The sequence below is a fragment of the Centruroides vittatus genome, unplaced genomic scaffold, assembly GCF_030686945.1.
Source record: "Centruroides vittatus isolate TY-2023 unplaced genomic scaffold, ASM3068694v2 contig_921, whole genome shotgun sequence".
NCBI lineage: Eukaryota > Metazoa > Arthropoda > Arachnida > Scorpiones > Buthidae > Centruroides > Centruroides vittatus.
In genome coordinates this window covers 581,034-597,446 of record NW_027122608.1, presented here as the reverse complement: position 1 = coordinate 597,446, position 16,413 = coordinate 581,034, and the positions used below count along the sequence as shown (strand labels likewise).

The following is a 16,413-nucleotide window of genomic DNA, read 5'->3' as shown; positions in this document are numbered from 1 at the left end:
GTGTTAAATTGTAATGGTTAAAAATCAAAAGGGTGGAAATTTAATGCGGCTCGTATATATCGGTCAGACTTAATGACAATTTTACTGGTTATCAGCATTTAAAATGTTTTATAAAACCCATCCCTACTATGAGAATGAACTTTTTTCATAGTATAATAAATAAAAATATATCGTCTTTTAAACAAAATGTCATACCATATAAAGCCAACAAATTTTGCCTGGAAGTCAAGCGACTCGTTGTCAAACTTTTTAACATAATCATCTGCAAAAATTCATTACTAACCCACTGAATACAATGAAATCCGATTTTCATAAAACATTAAATCATTCAAAAAAATCAACTTAATTCAAAAAAATTAATTCTAGTTTTAGAAAACTAGTAGTTCAGATTACAGAAACACAATATCTAATAATAAATAAATAGAGAACAATTTCAAGAGCAGTTAAATTTGATTTATGGAAGAGTTATTTCGATATCAAAAAATTTAATTTAAATTTCAGAAAAGTTTGTTCTGTTCTCAAAATGCAGTTCGTTTTTTTTTTTTGAAAAATAAACTGGTTATCAAACAATAGAATTACATTGCAGAAGAAGTAAATTGAAAGGGCGGGTTAATTTAAAATCGTTTTTCGGAAAAGCATGTTTTCTTCCAAAGAATATTACGGCGAATTTAAGAAAGTTGTTTCACTTTTTTAGGTTACTGTTACCTGTTTCCAAAATGGCGGCTCGTCTCTGATTCCAGAAAATAGAAGAGAGATAACTTTTTTCTATTTATAAAACCCATCCCTACCCTCCTTAGTTTTCGAAGAATTACTTTGAGAAAAAGGTAAAAGTCATTTTTTGTAAAACTAATTTGACCTGCAAAATAAATCATCAATACTGTATGTAACACGGAACAAATGAATGCTTCTGTATCTGTTTCGTTCTGTATCTGTTATTTTTAAGAATTCTGCAGATTTCTGCAGAATTCTTAATTATAGAAAATGACAACAATTCATTTTCCATAAAGAAATTACAGAATTGCCAACTACAAAAGTGATAATAATTTTTACTAGCACGAAGCAAAAGTTATTGGGATAAATTGTGAGATCATTTTGTGCTTAACTTGTCACTTGATAATTCTTTCTAGTGGTTGTGTTGACGTTTATGCATTTCGTCTTGCACCTAATGATTCCAACATCTTTTCATTATTGTATCTGTTTAACCAGATGATACACTGTTTTTCAGTAACTTCAGCTACTTCCCACAGTTTAATAATATAATCTGTTTCAGTATTTTTTTGTTTGTAAAGTGTTCTTGCAATAAACTGTGGGCGGATGATAATCGTTATATTGCCACCCAAGTGTCTGACGGTTTTTGTATAGATTGTGCTTTGAAAACTTCAAATAGAACTTGCAAATGTAATAATTGAAAATAAAAAGTTATAATTTCTATACCTATTCGGGATATGTTTACATTTTAGAGTTATAAATTTTAGAAATAGTTTTACAGGTGCTGCTATTTTTTAAATAGTGACTACATCTTCGTTACTTGTTGAAAAGATAAGCAAAGACTCAATATTTTGCTGCTGAATTATACAATTGTAGACAATAACGTTACAGATATTCAGGTAGAATATGTTACGTTTTCAAGGGAAAAACATTTCATAGTTTTTTTTTTATTTCAAAGTACGGTTAAACACATTTTTCCTGTTAAAATCTGCATTACATAATTTTTCTTTATGCATCACACCACTAACTTGAATCAACGAAGACAATGTCGAGTATAGTCCGCTAATCACCTAATAAGTAAAACAATATTAATATATGTGTCAGAATTCACAATGATATTTTAATATATTACTTACTCTAATTACAAAATTTCTTTTTACGTAAAAGAAGCCTCCGATCGTAATTCCTAATGGGTTTCTTCCATATCTTTTCATAAAATTGAGTATCTAAAGATGAACAACTTGTATCATCATAATTCAAATACTTAGTGGTGGAAAACTCATCACAATTTGGATGACAGTCAAATGTTTTTCCTTAGTTTACCTTTGCTAAAGATGAGCTTAGCGATTCACAGAAAAATGTAAGAAACAAAAGTTCTGTTAGTACTGTTTAAACGCACCAAGCTTATTTTTACCATAGAAACACAGGAAAAAATTAGACTGTTATCCATACTCTCATAATCTTTTACATCTGAAAGGTTTTTCGTTTAAATTTAATTTATTTACGAAAATTTTTCAGTAGGTTTAATTTATGTTGTAACTTTATAATCTCAGATTTTTGCATATATAATAATTATGCTTAAGTATAACAACTTAATTGTGAATCCTTAGGCAGAACCTTCTTTCTAAACAAAGTTAAAAATCCAAAATGTATAAAAATAAACGTACCTTCAACTTGAATAATAGTGATAAGTCTGCAGAAAACACTTTTTCGATAGAAATAAAATTGTCGTACATCTGAATATATAAATATGTAATGTTAAAATCAAAAACTTAAAAATTAGCAATGTAAATTATAGCGAAATCATGAAAAGACGTGCTATTTAATTATATTTGTCGCAAACAAAATGAAAAAAGAAATTATAACATTTCCTATATTGTTTTACAAATTTATACTTATTTAGCAAGTTATATGACATTTTTTACATAATCAAAATAATGTAGAAAACCTTAACCTATACTCACAGTAATATAGAAATGTTTTAAATATAGATCTATATTAAGCAATATTTATGTATTCAACATTTATAAAAACACTACACTTGTTACTTTAAGAGATCTACATATATTGTATATAATAAGATGACAGTGTGTATTTCTTTTATATTCTATTAGACTGTTATAGATTTGTACCAGATTTTTATTACTTCTCGTACGAGTTCCAGCGGTACATAGTTTACTATAAAACTTCGATATTTTACTCTTTTCCTATATTCATTTCCTAAAATATTATTGTAAATATATGTGTAGTATACTTAAATGATTAGTTATACCACTCTTTAAGACATAGAATCACCATAAGTAATGTCTACGTATTGTGACTTTATGGGTAAATTCTATTTTAAATGATTTTTGTTCACTAGAACAGATAAAAACTAAGAAACTGGGTTTTAACTTTACTTCCGCTTTCTGTTTTTTACCAATCAATTAAAAACGCTTAGAATGTAATAATAATTTGAAATAACCAGTATAACTGCATATTTCATGTTAATCAACATCATAGTTTGATTTCGACTATTTAAGATTTTCAAATGTATAACTTATTATAAAATAATATATAAAATTTTCTCATATTTAAAATTTATACTAACCAACGAAGTAAAAGCAGACAACTTCCAACATACTGCAACAAATGCAGACAACGAAACTACAGAAACACACGAGATGAAAATACCTAAATACAGCTCCATCTTTACAAACAATCCAGCATACAACATGAAAGACATGATGTAAACCAAATGAGTGTAAGCAAATGGGAGAAAAATCTTCCATTTATCATTAACAACTTCGAATAATTCCCAAATTTCCATGTGTTTTTCAAATGTCTCTTCAACTTGTTCCTTTAGTGTGTAACTTTTTATTTTCAGTTGAGTTAACTCTTCAGAAAGCTTAATAAATCTTTTACTAATCAGAAATATTGTGACTCTAAATATTAAAAATAAGAAGAAAATTTGACCTGAAATATAAATCATCAATACTGTATGTAACACGGAACAAATGAATGCTTCTGTATCCGTTCCGTTTTGTCTTTTAACTTCAAGAAATAAAGAAAAGTACGATACGATGGGAAACGTAGTAAATATTCCTATCATAATCAAGAAATCCACTAATATATATTTATGCAGCGCGCGGATATTCTGCAGTTCCTCATAATAACTGCTTTTCACACAATGAAATGAGAGTTTATTTTTCTTTAATAGTGTAAATTGTCCAGCAACATACTCCATAAGAATAAATATTATTACTGCAGCAGATAATGCATAGTCATTAAAAACACGAAGTACTCGTAAAGCGTAGATATCGGGTTCGTGAATTCTTATAAAACATACAAATACTACAGTCCAAAGAAATATTTCAACTAAACTATTATAAATATGATATAAAAATGACAAAATGTTCGCTCTTCTTCCTTTTGTTTCCCGTTTGATGCACTGACAAGGGATGCAGATGTCAAGACCGAATAATTTTGCAGAATTTAATATTGGGAATAAAATATACGCCAAGCAGAAAGAATTATCTGAAGACGACGGCATGTTAAATTATATCAATGATTACTATTATTACTCTTTCAGTTCTTTCATGAAAATGATGAAGTATATTCGTGCTCATGTTTATAAATTTCCTATCTTACTTTAGCATTGAGCGTAATGATAAAACGCTTTTACTTAGTCATTATCTAATTACATCATATTTACTCACTTTAAAAGACTTTAATGGACTTATCCACTTACCATAAAAGTTTTAATGGACTTATCCACTAACCATAAAAGTTTTAATGGATATAGATGTTTAATATACTTATTCATTTATGCTCTGAACAAACTCAAAAGACTAGAGTTAATGGATAAGGAATTTTAGTAATGTTAATTTTCTTATAATTTTATTAATTGAACTTGCGTATTTTATATAATCTTAATTATATTTATACACCCACTTCATGGATACTTATATATTCGAATGCTAAAATTAATACGCAAGATATTTTTAATACAGCTATCTCTGCGAATTCTGTTGAATCCCATCTACTGTTTAAAAACGACGTTTTTTTCAGAGTGGTTTTCAACTTTGGAACAGGAAATATTATGTCTGGAGAGTACATGGGTGAAGAAGGATGGCTACGTTGTTATTGACGAAAAATTGGCTGACAAGCGAAGATGCGTGACATAGCGTGTTTTCATTATGCAATTAGCTCAGGCTTCTTTTATTGCACATCTTTCCTCGAACGTTATAAAACTTGTCCGTACGACTCCTTGTCAATATATTGACCTTCTGGCACGAATATAAAGTGCACTATGTTTCGAAAATCAAAAAGAAAAATTAGAAACTGTCTGACTGTGTTTCTGTATTTTTCAAATCGGAAATAGATAAATGAAATCCGAGAGCAGCAACCATACTGTCAGACAATCCGGATTAACTATATACAAACTTCCAATCCAAGCCAAAGCCATTTTACTTTCAAATTTTGAAAAAAAAAATTAATTGTGAAAAATTTTTTTTCTATGACGAAGCACAGAAGAAATGAACACTGCAGAAACTGAATAATAAATTAAAGAAATTACACGTTATGGATCTATAATAAGTGAAAATTTGTTAACGTTTTAAATTAAATTTTGTAGTTCGATGTTTAGTTGCATGACATTTGCAACTTCTATAAAAACAAAATTCATTAAATTTATTGATCCTCTCAATGTTATTACGCAACAATTTTGCGTGATGACATTCACGCAAAGAAATGAAATTTTGTTTCAAATGTTTAAGGTTTAAAATTATCATTCATGTAAAGTTACATCAACGTTTCTAAACTTTTGAGTATATATTGATATTATGTTTCAACTGTTCATCTAGCACCCAATATTTACATTCTTTATGCAATTATATAAAAAACGTCTGTCGCGAATCTATCACTTCAATTGGTGGCTAGAAATATTTTATTTTGTAAACATTTTACTTTATAAAGTAAAATTAAATTCGTTTAAACAATTTAGTTTCAAATAAAAATATTTATTATTAACTTGTTAATTTGAAGTTTAGTAAAAGTAAGGAGAAAAAATAGTTTGGAGAATTGGCTTTGCAAAATAGTGCGCAAGATAATGTGGATTAGAAAGAATTCATTATGCACATGTTGGCTGTCTAAGCGCATTCTAAAATGTAAGTTTGTCGAGAGACCAAAATCACTTCATTTTGACTACATATTTTTGTTTACTTCTGAGTTATTTATTTTACATTTTACTGTCACTCATTATTTATATTAATTTCTAATTATTTTTGCTTTATATTCGAATATTTAAAAAATCGTCATTTTTTTATTGTATTTTACTTTGGAACAATTTAACTGTTAAGATGTTCCGATAAAATTGCAGCCTGAAGATGGCCTATTTGACTAAGTTGGAAAACAATTGCTAACGTTGGTTAAATTATTGAATTCCTTTTATATTTACAAATAATTCCTCATTATATTTAACAGTTGGAAATGCCTTGATTGCAATATGAGTCCAATTAATTCCTTCCGCAGTATGTAAAAAATCGCGTTTGGAGAGACCACATGATCTCATGAGACGTAAAGAAATCATAAGTGAATCAGCGACTGGCTTGTGACGTCGACCCAGTCTCTCAGAGCCGAAAGACGATGACCAGAATTTATCACTAATCCTGCGATCACCCGCCGGTTGTGTAGACAGACACCAGTGCGTTGCCATAACCATTTACTTATTTATTTAAATTGGAGGGGGCGCCGAGTCGCGACTGCGTGTATATGGTGGATTTTGTGCTCCGTGTTCCGACAGCGATATCTTTGGATATTTTCAGTTCAGCGTTAAAAGTGATAATCATTCGACAGCGTATAACGAGTAGATTCAGTAAGTGTCTCACTTATTTTTATCCGTCGCGTAGTTTTTTAGCTACGTGACTTCGAACTTTTTGACTTTGTGCGAGCCCCATCGGGCTCCTCGGGTGCCATCGTTTTAATTTAACCACGGTATTCGACAGTAATTACCATTATCTACGGCCGGTGTAATTTTCGTATTGCTGTCTATAAGAGTAAAAAAAGTTATCAACGATCAAAGTTTCGTTTAAGAACAAATAACTTTCCGCGCCACGTGGTTGTCAGCCGAACGGCGTTCCCTCTCAACTAATCGGCGTTTCCAAGTTTTGTCCATCTTATTCTGTTACCATGGGGGAAAATTAGAATAATAATACTACAGCAACCTCGAGCAACAATTCTGGGACTGTCAACCTTGACAAAGGTAAAGAGACTTTTCTCAAAGAGGCCCATCAAACTGTAGATGAGGTTAAGGGGTACTTTGCCTCTAACCCCAACGGAAAATTACAAACAAAGGAGCATTTACGGTATGTTATAGAGAGGTTCGAAAAGGTAATAAGTCTAGCCGTGACTGCCCTAGATAACAATAATACTTCTACTAAATTAGAGAATAAGATGCAGTCTATCTCCACTAGAAAGTACGTTAAAAAGATAATAACTGAGAAGTGCGAGCAAATGATAGATTATGTTACTGAGGTGAGAGAGGAAGTAAACATTCTTCGTAATGAGCTCGAGACTGCTAACCAGAAATTGGGAGAGAATACCTCCCCAACTTATAGTGAAGCCCTAAAACAGGGTATCCCTACAACTCAGTCTCCACCTCACAATTCTCAATCTGAGCACACCGTGTTAGTTTATGGCAAAGGGGACAATATCCCTTCTGGGAAGACAAAAGAAATTCTAACATCAAAGATTAAACCGCATAAACTAGGAATTGGGGTCCGGAGAATTAGAAAAATTGGCGAGGGCGGCATTGCGGTAGATTGCACGAGCCTAGATGATGCCAACAAGCTTGATGTTGCCATCTCAGAGCTTAAGGAGATAGGCGCAAGACTCGCGGAAAAGAGACCTCCACTAATTAAAGTTGCCTCTGTCCCAAAGGACATAGACAGAGAAAAACTAACCAATATTATTTACAAGCAGAACACATGTTTACAAGTGCATTACACAAGGAAGGAATTCCAAGAAAGAGCCAACATCAAATTTCCTGTTAGACAGAAAAGCAATGAATTAGAGTCATGGATTATAGAAGTAACTGCCGACATTAGAAATATTCTCCTAAGAGAGAAACGTGTAAATATATTATGGAATAGATGCCCGGTGTATGACTTTTTGCCAGTCATACGATGTTTCAAGTGTTTAGCGTTCGGACATAAAGCCAGCACATGTAGTGAGAAAGAGAGTACCTGCAGCCACTGTGGTGGTCACCATCTACATAAAGAGTGCAAAAGGAGAAAAGATACACCAACATGTATAAACTGTAAGAAGCAAAAACAGACACAGCAAAACCACAACTGCATGAGCAAGGACTGCCCAACACTAAAGCGTGTTCGTGCAGAAATGGCAAAGAGGTTCAACTATTTGCCCACTACATAAGCGCAAACCTTGATGATTGCCTGTTTTCCAGCTATGTAATTATTGTGTGTCCTCCTTATTGTTATATACATTTTCCTCGTGCCAGTATCTGCTGCTGTATGTTCAGCTATGTGCTCAAGCTTTTCTCCCATATATTTGTCTAGCCATTTTCAAGTAGGCTCCTGTCTTATGTCTTTACCACCAATTAATGTATTGTTCCTGCGTGCTGGTTTTACAGGACTGTTTCGTCACTATTAGTAGTTCTGTAAACCCGAAATGTTATCTCTGTCTTATTTTTATGTAATATCAGTTATTTTGTAACTCCTGTTTACAAATTGTCGCACGTCCACACCGTTTTGTATTCGTCAATTAACTAACTATTGTAATTCTGAACGTTTTATGTGTTTGTTTCTATATGTATTTCTTGTTTACTCTGTAATTTGGTTACCTATTGTCGCGCCACTCAATTTTGTATGATTTCTGTTTGTTTCACAGTTCTGTCAATTTTTGTACTTTGTTTGTCATTTTATTAATAAATGCGATGCAGGGCGCCCGTGGGTCCCATGACCCTATGGTTCTACTTTCCCACCTATCCTATCCTTCTGTTTTTCTCCTTCATTCTAACTTCTTGTTACATCACCTTTTTCTTCTTTCAATTTCGTCTATAACCGGGCTATACCTATGAGTGAAGCCCAGCTACTATCTAAATCTAAATCTAAAATCTACCCATTGCCATCGTTGTTTTTCAATAAATGTAACCTTAAAATACTGGAACTTGTCGTGTTAGCGCAATCTGGAAACAGATTAAAGTTCCAGTCTTGCAAAAGTATGTAGATCTTCAATACGATTACATTTACAGGCACCCGTTTATCGTACTTAACAAGAATTCAGTAACAGACAATTTTTTACAGCCGGTTTACTTCCCATTAACTGATATTTATTCAATGCATTAGTTTTGTCATCGCAGATTAGTGCAAAATTTGATAAATTTAGCTCACTATATTATTATATTTAGAGATTATTTTAACAATAAACTATTTGCGTTTAGAGGGCAAGATCTGCAATGGAATCTAGTTTCGCAAAATTTTCTATTCCAAATACAATTTCGGCAGCCGCCCTGCAAACACTGGCATAAACACTCGGTGCGTTGTGCTTCAAAAATAAACTTTATGCAAATTTAAATTTCTAGGTAGGCCTATTAATAAAAATTTGTCAATCGTGAAGTTTCAGAAAAAGCACACCTTTGTAAGATAAATTTTATTTTTTATTTTATTTTTTTTTTCACGCTTCTTGGAAAAATTGAATTTCTAGAGGCCTGTGAGTTCTTGCACATTGACATCCTGGGTTCGAATTTCGTTTTCAGGTAAATGTTATCTTGACCTCTTTATTTTGATTTTTTAAATAGATGTGATATATTTTTTCACTACCGAATACTCTATTTTCGCACGTGTCTATCGATGTACTTTTATAATGAAATTATTAAACACCTACTTCAAGGCTCCGCAACTGGATTTCTCAACAGTTCGAACACGATTTCTGTATTCAAAAGCTTCATTCGAGGCACACACACACACATGCAAATAGATAAACACATACAAAGACCATTTTGTATTCGTTTTCCGTGTTTTTGTTTTTTGAGTGTGCATAGTTTGAGAAATGCGAACTTCTAAGAAATGAACACTTGACCGGTGAACTGTATATAACGCACGAAAAGTATCCTAATCGTTTTATACTTTCCCTGCGTCATATACTTTAAAAGCCGAAAAAATGAAACAGATAATAATTAAAAACTCTCTACTATCTTTTTATTTTATATCTATTTTATTATTTTTATTTATCTCCCACAACCGCTAATAAACCTGGTCAAACAATACCTTATAAAAACATTACTATCCAATTAGTTTTGTTTATAACTTTGTTATAGTTCTTAACATTTTTCAAACTATTGTAAAGAAACGCTATTTTTAGCATATTTTCGGTGTTAATGTCTCTTTTTTCTGACTTTCTCTTCTGTTAATCTAAGTGGTAATTTCCTGACGATAGTCTGCATACACGGAAGAAAGAATCAGTCGTTTTTTTCGCGACTTGTCAAGATGACGTGAAAGTGTTTTGAACGTATAGGGAGGGGTATTGGTGCTGGACACAGAGACTCGCACGGATGTTGTATAACAAAATTAGTCGCGTTTAATGAGACTGAAAATTTTTAAATGAGGTGCAGTATCGTCTTTTTAAAAGGCGTATACACACACACACATCTACAAAAAATAAAGCAAAACTAGATAGTTTATTTCTGTCGTTTTCATTGAATCTCAGACCAAGTTGCAGAGTTAGATAGTTTCGCAAGTTTTTCCGATGGATCTCGGAGAAAGTCTTAGTGTTGAAGCTCCCTGGATGAAAAATTTTCGTGAGAATTAAATCTCCTTTTCGTTTTCCTTCAGAAACCCAAATCTCCAGAAACCCTTCTTATTTTTCTTCGGAAGATTTTGATACAGATCCCACGGTACGACAATCTCGTTCTCAATCTTCGCAAGTCTATAAGATATCTTTACAACATCATTTAATTACGATTAAAGTACGTTTTCTCAGCAGTAGAAATATACGAAAAATGATTGTTTTTATATTATATTTATTTCATAATTTCATATTTATCATATTTTATATTATGAGGAAATAACCTCTTGGGATGCCGAGTGTCGTATATGACACCAAATTTTCCTTTCAAAGAATGAGGTGCAGCTCTGCTTTGTTGTTTGCTAAAGAAATTTTAGTAGTTACTTGTTTCAACACCAGGGTTTTGTAAAGCTTATCAGACTACTTGCACCCACTGTGACAGAGACAAAAGAAAATATAGGCAATAGTCTGAGCACGTGTTTCTGGAAGTGATCAGAAGTATGGCTGCTCCATGTAAGTATTTATTTTTCTCTATTTCTATTGAGTATAATTTCACAATTAAAACATGTTTTTTTTTCTAGACACTTCTACGATTATATAATGATATTATTTTTTAACCATATTAATAACACTACTTCATGAGACTAACAAACTTTTGAATGTGTCGTATTCGACACATTGGTTCTTTGTGTTACAAAAATTACATTGCAGTGTATGAAGTGTTTTTGTATTGGCAAGTTATTTACTTCTATATTTATTTATCCATTAGATCAGTAAATTTGCCTATCATTCTTAATTTTCATTTTTTATTAAATTTATTTATTAATAAAAATGATGATTTATTTTTTTTATCAGAAATTTCTGTGATTTTTTTTTGTTCAGTTATTTGAATAAATAACTTAAACAAAATCCTGCAGACTGAATTTTTGTTATTAAAAATTTATTACTTATTAATATCATAAAATAATAAATATTTATAATAAATGACGATGATTCAGTTTTAATTTTTTCAGTGTCTACAGAAGAAATATGGAAGGAGCTTGATAGGACAATTGAAATTGATGGCAATTTATCTGAACTGGATGGCTGGTCCAGTGATGAAGAAAGTGAACAAACATTTGTTCTTCAACAAGACTGTCCTGGAGAAAATAACTCGTCAGATGTGTCATCTGACGATGAAAATGATGCTACAGCAATGGAAATAGAAGACAATCTTTTGATTTCAGTGCAGACCCATACTCCTCCATGGCGCCATACAAATATCTTTGAGCCTCTGCCACCAGCTCCTGCATTTCAGGAAGAACCCTGGAAGGGTAAAGAGTGTGAGCCAGAGGATTATTTTATCAATTATATTCCCGAGAGTTTTTTTGATATAATCGCTTCATGCACAAATCAGATGTATGTAATTCGCATGGGAACATCTTTGAACTCTACTGCCGAAGAAATAAAAAAATTTTTTGGTATATCTCTCACTATGTCATATTTGGGGTACCCAAGAATAAAAATGTATTGGGCAATTGGTACTAGGGTACCAAAAATCGCATCCAGCATGTCAAGGAAACGCTTCTTTTTTCTACGACACAATCTAAAATGGGTTGTTGATGATAATGTACCTGATGAAGCTCGAAAAATCGACAAGTTTTAGAAAATACATCCTTTGTTGGAGGCTGTTAGAAATGGCTGTCTAAAAAATTAAAGATCAAGTAAAGTGTCAGTGGATGAACAAATGATTCCTTTTTGGGGTCATACCTCTATGAGACAGTACATTCGAGAAAAACCAAATCCATGCGGTTTAAAGAAATTTTTGTGCACTTCACCTGATGGCTTACCTTTAGACTTTTTTGTTTATGAAGGAAAAGGTAATACTATCATTGAGGGATACCAATCCCTTGATATCGGTGGAAAAACAGTAATGCGCCTCTCACAATCCCTTCCTCCAGGTTGCACTCTGTACATGGATCGATACTTTACATCAATCCAATTATTGGACTGCTTGCATGCAGATCGAGAATGTCAAGGAACAGGAACACTGCAACTTGGTCGAGTTCCTATCAATTGTAGGCTGCAAACTGATTCAGCAATGAAAAAAAAGGGCGTGGTGGAATTGACCAGTCAGTTAGAGGTGATGGACAAATATCAATTGTGAAATGGATGGATAACAGACCTGTGACACTTGCTTCATCTGTTGAAGGAAAGGAACCTGTCGGAGAGTGTAAAAAATGGTCAAAACAAGAAAAAAAGTACATTATGGTAACTAGGCCATATATTGTCCAATCCTACAATGAAAATATGGGAGGAATAGACCTGTTTGATAGAATTATTTCCAACTATCGCCAGAAGGCAAAAACTAAAAAATGGACAGTAAGAATGATTTTTCACTTCTTTGATTTTGCTTGTGCAGCTGGATGGATAGCCTACAGAAAGACAGTAAAGCAATGAAAAAAAAGAGAAGAACACTCTTCAATATTTGGGATTCAAAGAAAAAGTATCAGAATGGCTATTGCATTCAGAACGTACAAGCAATAAAAAAAAGAGAAATAATGAAAATGAAGAAAAAAAATATATAAAGAGAAATACACCAGTTCCACATCCTAGCGAAACACAACGTAAAACTGCAGCTAAACATATGCCAGAAATAATTGCAGATGGAAAAAATCACCGTTGCCGAATGCAAGGATGTAGAAGTGTACGAGCTAGAGTGCACTGTACAGAATGCAAAATTAATCTGTGCCTTGTGGCAAATAGGAATTGTTTCAAAGCATATCACATTTAAATAAAAAATATCAAATAAACCATCTTAACACGAACAAAGTAGTTTGAATTTTTTATAGCTAGAAAACCACTGTGTCATATAGGACACATACCATTTTTTAATCACCAAACAAAAGAAAGTTCAAAAAAATGGCGATTCATTAACAAGTGACACCTAAAGATTATAAACATAACAAAACTTTAATAAAAAAAAGTTTTTTCTAGTAGTGGATCTCAAGAGGATAAATGGAAAAATATGAGAATAAATCATTTTCTTAATTATTGGATGAAAAAAGGTTTTTATTAAGAAACAACGTTCGAAAAGTTGTTTTCTTTGTTGACAAATACAAAACCTTAGTGCTAAGATACAGATCTTTATTTAAAGACAAACTCTACAAACTAAATTTGAGTTTTAGAATATTTACTTTATCTTCTCCGTAAAAAAGTGCATAAAGAGAAAATAGTAAAACAATTATAATAAATGTATGAGATTTTTTTACGTCAAATCCAGCGAAAAAAAGATTATTGCTGGTCTACCTAATAACTTATTTAGTTATAGTTTTTTCTATTCAAATTCCATATCAACAAAATGTTTTTGTATAAAATTTTTTTTCTTGCTAGGTTCATCAATGCCGTATGCGGAAATGTTCAGTCACACGTACGACAAAGGATATTTTCCTTTTAATCTTCTAATAGTTAAATACTTGTTCTTGTATCGTCCGGATTATATTCAAGTAAGTTCTTAGCTGACAATTCGAAAAAGAAATGTCAAACGGCGTAAAAATATATTTGCATTATGAAAATTTCAAATACCCATCGTCAGTTGTGTTAGAGTGACATACCCATTAATGTTATTTTTTGTAATTGGTAACGAATGGTATCGATTGATAAGAACGAATTAAAATATATAATTATAATAATAAATACCCTCATTTCGAATGCTGATAACAATTTGGCAAATCAAAAATTTTTAGGCCGATGAGATATTTAGTGTTGTTCGAGAGATAAAGTTACTCCCCGTACATGTTTTAAAATAAATTTTAGTTGCCAGGTGGCGCGCTATTAGCTGTCCCTGCAAAAATTGCATCCAAGCCCAATCAAGCGTAGATTCTCGAGTAGTTTGCCGGGATTAAATTAGATGCTGTGGGGCAAAAGGATTTTCTTTCGAAAATCCACAGAGATTCGAACGTTCTGTTTAACATTATGTTCTTAGATCATGCAACATTTCGTGTTTTCAAAACCGTGAACATGTATGTTTTTCAAACGTGAAAATCAGACAGATTCCTTTCTGCATCAGGAAATATGCATTAAACAGTTCAAAATTTAACATTTAATGCACGAGAATAACTATTAGAATATATAATAACACGGTTGTATATGAGAAATATTTCTCATGTTAAAAAATCTCAACCGTAAATTTAAGGTGTATGCAAATAGTCTTTCAATCATCAGATATGACAGTTTTCAGCAGTGAGCTCAGTTTGAATTTTTTATTGTTATAGTTAGACGAATCGAAAAGATAGCATTTAATTCTTTTAAGTATTTTATTAACCATCACTATTACATAACAACCACGTGATCCTCAGGTCTATGTTGCCAAAAGATTTGAATACAAAATTTTATAACTATGATTCTTTTTCTTTTAACATATCCTTCTAATTATATAATGTTTGTTTTTTTCATTGTACAAACAAATGGTTTTTTATTAAACCATTTTAAAAGATACAAATCTTAAGATTTATTCAACAAAAGTATATTTTTAAATTTCTCGAAATTTATACGGTCTGATCGTTTAGTGAATGTATTTGCTACTTGTTCTGTTGAGAACAATAAGTTACTTTTATGTGTCTGACCAACACCTTTTCTGTAAGCTTAAAGCTTTAATCTTTTTTTAAAAATCTGCTTGAGACACTCCCTAAGCAGCATCAGATCCAGTCCTTATTATTCCTTCTGTTAAGATCTTCAAATTTTTGTAGTCTTTATATTTTTTTTTAGTTATTAAATAACTTTAGAGTTGTTTTCAGTCTTACATTTAGTCTTTTTCCTTCCAAAATAATATCTTTATTAGGTTTAATCACTTCACCTATGGTTTGTTATCCAGTTCACTAGTTTCAATTTTAAACAATGCCTGTTTTTTTTCATTTGCTCTTGTCTACCTAGGGCTTTTTACTGCTTTTTCGTTGGAAAGCAGTACTATTTTCTAATAATTTATTTCGAAGTCTTCAAGACGTTTTGCTCTTCTCAGTTTACCTATATCTCTTAATTTGTAAGGAGTGGTTTTGAATTTTACCAATTTGAGTTTCAGTTTAACAGTCTGAGTTTCCGTTTTTTCTTCTATACATTTAATTTTTTTTACTTTACCCAAGCTTTGTATTTTCTTATGTGTTTTCTACACAAAATTTTTCCCATTTTAGGTCCGTTATATTCGTCTTGTCTATATTATTTGAAAATACAACACCTCTTGACACCTTCACCTTTTTACTTTCGTGATCCGATAGTCTGTATCCATTAGGAGCATATCTTACAAATGTTTTCTTACTTCGATAGTTTAGTTTCCTTAAGGGACCTAGAATTTTGGCATGTGCTTCACAACCAAATATGTTCAGATGTGATAGATATTTTTAACCTTTACCTATTTTTCGTTAGGTGTTGTGTCTACAATCTCTGTTCGACTTCTGTTTAGATGATATGTAACCACATACACTGCTTTTCCCACATTTCCTTGTTCAATTTAGAATAAAAAACGAGAATTCTCGCCTCTTTTAATAACGTTCTGTTTAGCATTTCTGCTTGTCCAACCGATATTGGAGAGTATGGCATTTTTAGTCTAGTATAATTCCTTTTCATGTACATCAAACTTTTATCTTATTACCGACATATTCCCCCATTGTCACAACGTAATTTTGATAGTTTCCAATTCATGTACGCTTTTACTTGAGTGACATATTCTCTGATGTATTCGAATACTTCACTTCTATTTTTGAGAAGATCTACCATGCAATTATGACTGGAATCTTCTAGCATAGTCAAAAATTATTTCTTTTTATTTGATGTGTCCGGTTCAATTGAACCTCACAAATCTATGTAAATATTTTCAACAGGTCTGGTGGCTCTCTGTCGTTTACTTTTAAATGGAAATATAGAATATAGTCTGTCTCGCTTTTAAACATA

The 16,413-nt window shown here is 31.7% G+C and overlaps 1 long non-coding RNA gene across 1 annotated transcript; it reads right to left on the bottom strand.

Moving 5' to 3' along the window:
• Positions 1–1,687: 1,687 nt before the first annotated feature.
• On the bottom strand, positions 1,688–2,443 carry LOC136984520 (uncharacterized). Its single transcript, XR_010882202.1, has 3 exons — positions 2,376–2,443; positions 1,845–1,934; positions 1,688–1,778 (listed from the first exon to the last, which is right to left on the bottom strand). It is a non-coding gene; the product is annotated as an uncharacterized lncRNA (long non-coding RNA).
• Between the last annotated feature and the right edge of the window lie 13,970 nt (positions 2,444–16,413).